A 9,125-nucleotide genomic window follows, 5' to 3' on the forward strand; every position below is an offset into this window, starting at 1 on the left:
CAGGTATCCCCAAACTACACGAGAAAGACAACCGATAACGGCAGCAATAGAACCTACGAGAGCTAAAAAGTGATCATCAAAGATGAAATTCTGCCCAAACACCTGAAATAACAAAGTACACATAGTCAAAAAAATTCAAGCACCTAACTTTTATCATCCCAACACACGTTTGAATTCAAGTAATGCTAACTTTTATCAACTTCGAAAATTTCCCGTTAACCTCGTGCACTCACTATGGGATGTTATTTCAGTGAAGAAATAAGCAATATTTGTGCTGATGTAGCGATATGGAAGCGCTAAATATTACCAGTTTGAGTGGAAATGCCTCGCTAATTTGTCGTCAATCTGTACATGTAATCGCGAACGTTGATAATGATGATATCTTCGACCTTGGAAGATGTTTTGTGATCACGCCATATAGTTGATTGACCGACAACGGAGAAAGTTATGCAAACTTCTGCAATAGTGACATTCTGTTATTTGCCAAACTACGTAAACGGTCGCGCGTGTGAGGACATAGGGCTTACAATCAGTAGATCGGGTTGATTGGTAACCCAGCGGCGGCACTCACAAAGTTGTTGGGTACCCATGCATGCTTGTTTCGCAAAAAATTAAACAACCCTTATCTTGGATTTTTCACAAAAACGAACCTCCTTATTTTGAGAAATATGGGAGAAAATTAATTAAACTGTAAGGTATCCCCTTATTTACAAAACCTTAGGGGGGAGGATAATTTTAAAACCAGATATGAAATGAATGTGCTCACGTGTTTTACAACAGGTTCATTAATATTAGCACGCTTCACAGAAAGTTTTCTAGCCAGTAAACAGACAAGTAAACTTTAGCATTTACGCTACAGAACAACTTGATCTGCTAATGTGACTCCTGCATTGAAGACGTCGAGTTTGATAAAATCACAAACTTAGTTATCAAGCATTCAAATTGGCTGCTGACGACTCGACATGTATTGACATTTATCAGACACTACTTGACGCATGAAATAATACAGTATGACATGAATTATTGCATACTTTTTGACTGTTATGAAGTTGCGTAAAACAATTGCACCTTTGACGTATCTCAAAAGACCTGTGACAAAACAGCGAGCAAGGAGATGTTACGCAACATTTGCAGACCTCAGGATAATCACTAACCAAAACACAAGAACAAAGACAGACATTGTATATTCTGATAGCAGTTCAATTGAGCACACAACGCGGATTGGAAAGCAGACTTCTGATAAGACTAGACGTGTATACGGTCTACTGCAAGAGTAACTATCTCTGACGAGGATTTATTGTATTATGTTTTTCAATATTCCTGTCAATAAACCAAATTCATACCAATATAATCGACACCCGTGTGAGGCGTGTAATAAGAACAATCAGATATCTGTTATATCACTATATATAGCAGGTTCATCAACTTTCGCAAAGTACTGTCAGGGTTAAATCACTAATTACAAAACTGTATTTAATATGTAAATGAGCTAATTATTAACTTGACATGCCCAATGCTTCTCAGTACAATTAAATATTTATCAGATCAATATCTGTAGCAGGTTTCATCAAATGTAATGCTGTAATTTTGGAGTAATATCACTAATTTCAAAGTTCATTAAATATGCAAATAAACCCTTAATTAACTCCACACAACTAAACGCTTTACACCACAATTAGATATCTGTCGGATCAGTATCTGCAGCAGATTTCATCACATTTGGTGCCGTTCTTTCGGAGTTATATGACAAATTACAAAACTTCATAAAATATGTAAATGAGCTATTTGTTAACTTGACACTGCCAAATGCTATGTCAGTACAATTAGATATTTATCAGATCAATATCTGTACCAGATTTCACTGACTTGAGTGCCGTAATTTCAGAGTTATATACCCTAACTACAAAGTTGATTAAATATGAAAATATGGTACCTGTGTACCAAATCTGACTTGAATCTGTTCAGGCCTTTTTGAGTTATCGTGTAAACAGACAGACAGACAGACAGACACACACACACACACACACAGACACACACACACACACACACACACACACACACACGAACAGACAGACAGACATCGCTATGACATTAGCCCACGTGTTCACACACGTGAGCTAATGATAATTTTTATGCCAATCTCATATTAAGTGACAAACGTGTTACACGTCAATACAGCATATCGTTGTCGTGTATACTAGCCTACCCCAATGACAGTCTACCAAGGCCATATGATAACACTTCCACGACTGTGCATCTATTGCAATTATTTACCAGGTTCCAGATGATATTCTAATCATTCACGGACAAATTAGTGGAAATAGTATCTCCTTTTTTTACTTTTCACTGACCGTTATGATGAACAAAAATGCTCCCATTTCCGTGATTTTGGGATCACGCTACCGGGGTAGTTAGCTTTATGCAGCCTGGCTCTAGTAGCTTCGCAGCATTACTGGCTGGCATCCCACGATCTACGCGACAGTCTGTCCGAGTTATTGCTTCTATTTCTCAACACTATCGCAACAATCTGCTGATATTATTCCTTTAATGTACTCTATTTTGATATGTAAGTGCCAATATACTTGTGGCAAGTATAGTCAGTAGAGTAAAACTCCGGTATCTCGCGGTACTGATGTAACATTAAGGCAGAAACACACGGCTCGGCGGATTTGTTTTCGAAAATATAGGTACGAAGCTGACGCTGACCTTGTTGGACCATTTACTTTACGACGATTTTTTTATAACACTGCGCAATGGAAAAAAAAAAGGAATGCAGTTCAAATATTACGGTGGTTTAGTGATGAGAATTTGTTCTCTCTCTCTCTCTCTCTCTCTCTCTCTCTCTCTCTCTCTCTCTCGTTCTTCGTTTGATCTCTCTTGATCTCTCTCGACAATTCACTGAAGAGCCTTGGTGACAGTCGAAACACTCGATACGCGATAATCCCTTACCATGATCAATTTGGCATTTAGCCGGATTTTTGCGCGGTTTTTTGCCAAGACGCTGGGCTTTGGAGCGACAAGACCGCGTTCAAGCGGTTGCGCATGCACGGCAGTGTAATTCCCATTGTATTGTATTTGTCAACAAAGCTTGAATACTTGTCCGGCCAAGAATTGTTTTCACTCGAGCGCTTTACCATGAATCGCATACTTTTGTCCGTTAGACTTGGCATGCAAGAAAAAGTCGACGGTGTTGAATTGTTGTTAATCATATTTGTTTGTTGGTTGCTTCAAAATTGCAGGATTTAATAGTTGCTTGCTTATTCTTGTTATTGTTGACATATATATATATATATATATATATATATATATATATATATATATATATTATATATATATATATATATATATATGAATTAAAAGTACAGTCATTGGAAATCTAAAATCGATCGAGGTAAACAAGTTAAGGGAGATGAGATTTTCAGGTTAGAAGTTCTCTTAAACGAATTTCAACAGACGATAACTATATTGGAACGGTAAACAGACAAAAATACGACGAATATAACAGCGAATATCATTATTCACTTCCATTCGTCTGTAATAAGTCAAGCTCCTGATGAATGGAGTGTATTTGTTCAGGCTGTTTGTACATACAGATGAGAGGCATGAACTAGTATAGCGGGAAGGAGGTCTGAATAGCTAAGAAGACGGGTTAAAAAGGAAAGCAGTAGATAACATTTGTACTTTCGTAAAACAAATATCACAAATGGGGATAGCAGAATGTATAAAAACCCTCACTTTGTACAAAGATGATACCAACACATCTGTTTTCCGTGTTGAGAGTAAATATAAACCACAATGTCCAGAATGCTCTGGTCCGAACAACTGCACTAGGTTTCAAATTATTGCCACTGCTTCTTGAGTCTATTTCTTCGCCATCGCTTTCGGAAACAATATGATGTCTTTCGGATGTAGTCTCCCTGTTCAGAAACAAGATCTTGCGAAAAAACAAATAAGTGTCCAGAAATGAAGGGGGAAATTAAATGCTAGTTGTTTCCATGATATATTGTTTTGAAGTATCAAATCAAAGTTGAGGGATTACAGGAAATAATCTGCAATTATGTGAGACACGGTGCAATGAAAATGAATGACTGAAGTGACTGCATTATTGAGGATGAAAATGTAAACACCTTTGGTTTGTGTGACTTGTATGTGTATTTAGTCTCTCCCTTCTTATATAATCTCCTTTAAATTTCTTGTATTTCCCACCGCTCACGTGATGTTTTCTGTCTCTAATAAACAGTTGTTAGTAAAATGAAAGATAATTTAATCCTTCAAACTCTTTAGTACGATTTGCTTCAGGCATAAGAATATGAAAAGTCGAAAATATGCAAATATTGATACACATGGTGGTATAGATAAGTAACAACATAATATTGTAAATGTACAAAATTATATTTACTTCACTTTCTGGAGGGTCGGCCATGAATAGCGTTCCAATGACTTGGAGAACTGTACAGCAACTTCCAAGTAACAAGAAACATGTGGGTGTTCTATCCAATATTTCCTTTTGGTCAAAATACCTGTTCGAAAGTGATTTGATAAATTTCACTATCATACGCCAATGACTCGTATATCGATGTCTCGTCTGAAGTAGGATCATGAATCACTAGCTGTGGAACGGCCTGTTTACATGTCATCAACTCTTTTGGTACACCCGAACTTATATCAAGACAGCGCCATATCACCACAATTACTCCTGATTAAAATACAATTTGCGGGTGGGCTTCACAATATTCTTGTGAATTACTTCATCTACATGGGCCATTTTTAATTTCCTTTCCCAGTCAAGTTTAAGCAAAGCGAATCTTCATATGGAAAAAGTGCCTTTCCGACTGTGCAGCAAAGTTATGGAAACAATTACCTCTTGACGCTACCAGTATTATACGCTGGTGACTTTTTATATGAAATTGAAGGCAAATCTTTTAAGATCTGCTTATGTCGTTTGATTAGTGTGTTTGTCTGTTTACTGTATTTAAGTGTGTTGGCGAGGACTTCCCGTTTTATGTGTTTTATTATTTTTGCATTTAATATTTTACCCCACTGTTGATCAGTGCCTTTGAACTTTTGAAGATTTATGGCGCTCTACAAATACTTGTTGTTATTGTTGTTGTTGTTGTTGTTGTTGTTGCTATTGTTATATTGTTATATTGTTATTACCATTAATGGTATTCAGGATGTACATGTATGCTGCTATATTTTTTTGCTTCACGTAAAATCTGTGATGCGAACTCTGTATTCGTACGATACTGTCGGCATCCCGTCGCCGGCCAAGCTGCACACGTGGCAAGCAGGAGACATGGAAAGCCGTAGATGTCTTAAGTGAAGTAAAATGATGATTTGATGCACATTTGTAATATGGTGGTGCACATTTGTTATGTAGCGATGGGCACTTGTTATATGGTGATTGGCATTTGTTATATGGTGATGTGCATTTGTTGCATAGTGATAGGCATTTGTTTTATAGTAATGGGCATTTGTTATATGGTGATTGGCATTTGTTATATGGTGATTGGCATTTGTTATATAATAATGACAATTTGTTATATAGTGATAGGCAATTGTTATATAGTGATGAGCATTTGTTACATGGTGATGGGCATTAGTTATATGGTGATGTACTTTTGTTATATAGTGATGGACATTTGTTATATGGTGATGGGCATTTGTTATATGGTATGGGCATTTGTTATATAGTGAGGGCCATTTGTTATATAGTGATGGGCATTTGTAATGGCATTTGTAATATGCTGACGGGCATTTGTTATATTTTATTGAGCACTTATTATACTGTGATGTGCATTCGTTACAGTATAATGGACGTATGTTATGTTGTGATGGGCATTCGGTATATTATGAGGAACAGTTTTATATTTTGATGTGCATTTGTTCTATTGTGAGGTTCATTCATCATCTTTTGATGTAGATTTTTATATGGTGATTTGCCATCATTATATTGTCCTGTGGATATGTTATGTTATGTTGTGTTGTGTGATAGTTATATTGAAATGTTGATTCTTTATATTATGATACGGAATCTTCGAGATAACGATGGTTGTAAACTTTCTATTCATGACATGAGATGCAAAATATTTAGTTACATTTTGAATGTAGGTTTTAATCCATGGCACTAATTTTCAAACCTCAAACTAAGAATTGGGGTTTTCACCACTAAGTAAGTTTATTAGTTGAAAATAACAGCACTCTATAGTACTGTAGGCCTAATATATATTTTGCGGTATCCTCTGTGAGGCTAGTAGCCTATTAATCTCGAAGAACGACGGACTGTCACAGAGATAAATCACTATAGGGAAAAAGTGCGTGACTAGAGCGAGAAACTGACACTTTCTCGCAATCGGTGAGAATCTGTTCTTATTCTCACCGCTGTCGGTGAGAAAATTTTAATCTCCACTGGAGATTGGTGAGAAATGCACACCTTGGCGAGAATCAAGTGAGAGAATAAATTCTCACCGGTGAGAATGGAAATTCTCACTAAGTACAGCGAGAATTGAAATTCACTGGCGAGAATCATCAAGACACGCCGTTCATTGGCGAGAATCATAAAGACTCTGAACGGCATTTCTTGATGATTCTCGCCAGTGAATTTCAATTCTCGCTGTACTTAGTGAGAATTTCCATTCTCACTGGTGAGAATTTGTTCTCACACTTGATTCTCACCAAGGTGTGCATTTCTCACCAATCTCCAGTGGAGATTAAAATTTTCTCACCGACAGCGGTGAGAATAAGAACAGATTCTCACCGATTGCGAGAAAGCGTCAGTTTCTCGCTCTAGTCACGCACTTTTTCCCTATAGTGCTAGGGAAGTGTCTTGTGTCAAGGTATACTTTGGGAATTCCCAGCTCGCGCCTTCCTCGCTACGCTTGCGATTCGGCTCTACCGCGCACCTATTCATCATAGCGAACTACCTGACATCTTCTTGAAATTGGTACCCAATGTGTCTACTATTGCTCTCTGGGGATTGCTGTCACATGTTAGCCAGTTCTGACGTTATAACACGTGACCAATACGCGGCGGATATGAACTCGGATGTTTCCTGACATGATGAACTTTGGATTACACTGCCATAGCAATAGTTGTCTACAACATGATGGATTTTTCCGATATAATGAATATTGTTTTATGCAATTCGATTAAGTTCAGACATACAAAAAAGGTAAGATATACACTTTAAGGGGGCCTTAAGAATCATAGCAAGCAAGAAGGGGGAATTGAACACATTGTGAGTTTTAGGGGGTATTTGAAAAAAGCTGAGAATTTGTTTAATCCCCTCCCCTTTCCAGAGGTGTTTGTGAATGCAGCCTAAATCCATGAAAATGTGTGGTGATCAAACGATTGCTTTTCATTGCAATCGAGATCATCACGGTATGCAGTACCTAGAGAATTCTAACGCTGGAAATTTCCATAATTCCTTCATTGATACATAGTTTCAAGTTCTGCTTCCAAAACTTTACCACTATCAAAATATGAACAAAAATTGTGGTAGTATCCATTGACACTAAACCGCAGCTACGTCGTCGGCTATTCTATTGGTTGTGTACACTCATGCACGTCACCAACTGGACTTGAAACAGTAGCAAATTCACAGGTATGTATGGACGACTTTGTTGGCTTTGTTTTGTGTGCGATTCCGCACTGTCAGTAATTTTTACAGGGCAGACAATGGCTCGAAATGCGCAATTTGCGCAGTCGAGAGAAAACTCTGTACAGTAAGCAAGATCTGCTGTAAGTCTTCTATCGGGTTCGAATTCACAACAAATGGCAGCCAGTGAACTATCGGAGAAGCCACAGACAAGAAGCACTTTGCCAAATCCTGGAGGTGTTTCCAATACTGCGCAATATGATCCCTTTACAGCACTGCAATAGGTTTAAGTGAGGAAAGATTGGATAGACAAGACAAGGGTACTTACTTTCCGGCGGGCGTCTCTTTTGGCAAGAGATTTTTTGGATTAATATATGCAGTCTGAAGTTGATTGAATATTAAGGTGCTGGCACCGATTCCAGTGGCTACAAAACCACTGACAATACCCTTGTGTTTCGGAAACCACTGTAATAGATGGCAGACGAAAAAATGACATCATTTGACTGTAACAAAATGTTCATATTTAAAAGACTCTTCATTATCATCCTCCTCAAAAGACACCATCGATGACACTCTTTATAATATTGTGTTAATTTATTTCTCTCTTTAAATGACCGACGTTCCTCGAGCACAATGGCCGAATCTTTGAATTTGTTGGCACAGTTGTGTTCGTATCTTATTATGTCACTACCCGACGCAAAAAGCACCCTAACATCTCTTACCCTCATTCCGCAAGTGATGACCGTTCCATACGCAAAACCAGTACCGATCCCAGTCATCACTCTGTATGTGATAATTACAAGGTAGAATGAGTACTTGATACTAAAATAGGTCAGCCAAACACCAGCACTGTAATCGTGGAAATAGAATCGTTGTTATAATCTCTTTTATGGTACCTTGTCAAAATATTTACATGATTAAAAATACGTACAGCACCATATCCCAATCGGCTAGCCTATCAAAATATGTCAGCGAAGCTATTGAGGTGGTATGCACCTCCAAAGTGAAAGACTTAAACTTTTGCTGAAAACTTTCCTAAGTGAAACTGTCAACCATTCACTCTCCAATCAACAATTAAAATGGGGGTCGCCGTGCAAAGTTTGGAACTGGCGTACCAAATTGCCCAACATTTTGCGATATTTGAAATTCAAAATGGCCGCTATCCCTGTGAAAACTCTAAGGAGGAAAAAATCAATATGGGATTTTCAATATTCTAAGACGGTGAGAGCTTAAAAATGAGCCTCAATAAGTGATAGATCAGAAAACAATTTAAGAACTTTGAGAGTCCGAATATCTGTCCCCGAGGCGCATTGTACCTAATCTGATTCTTTAGTCTTTTTCGAGTTTTTCTATCCTGCAATGAGGATATTCTCACTTGTGAAATAATTTTATTCATAATGACCAGATGTACTTCCGCTGTCAAAGGGACTTTTAACTCTGGTAGATCATGGTTATGATTGTGGTGGTGGCATTTTACCTTTGAATAACACTACCGATGAATACTGTCAAGCGTGCTCCAAACTTGTTA

The sequence above is a fragment of the Ptychodera flava genome, chromosome 6 (genome assembly GCF_041260155.1).
Source record: "Ptychodera flava strain L36383 chromosome 6, AS_Pfla_20210202, whole genome shotgun sequence".
NCBI classification, from domain to species: domain Eukaryota; kingdom Metazoa; phylum Hemichordata; class Enteropneusta; family Ptychoderidae; genus Ptychodera; species Ptychodera flava.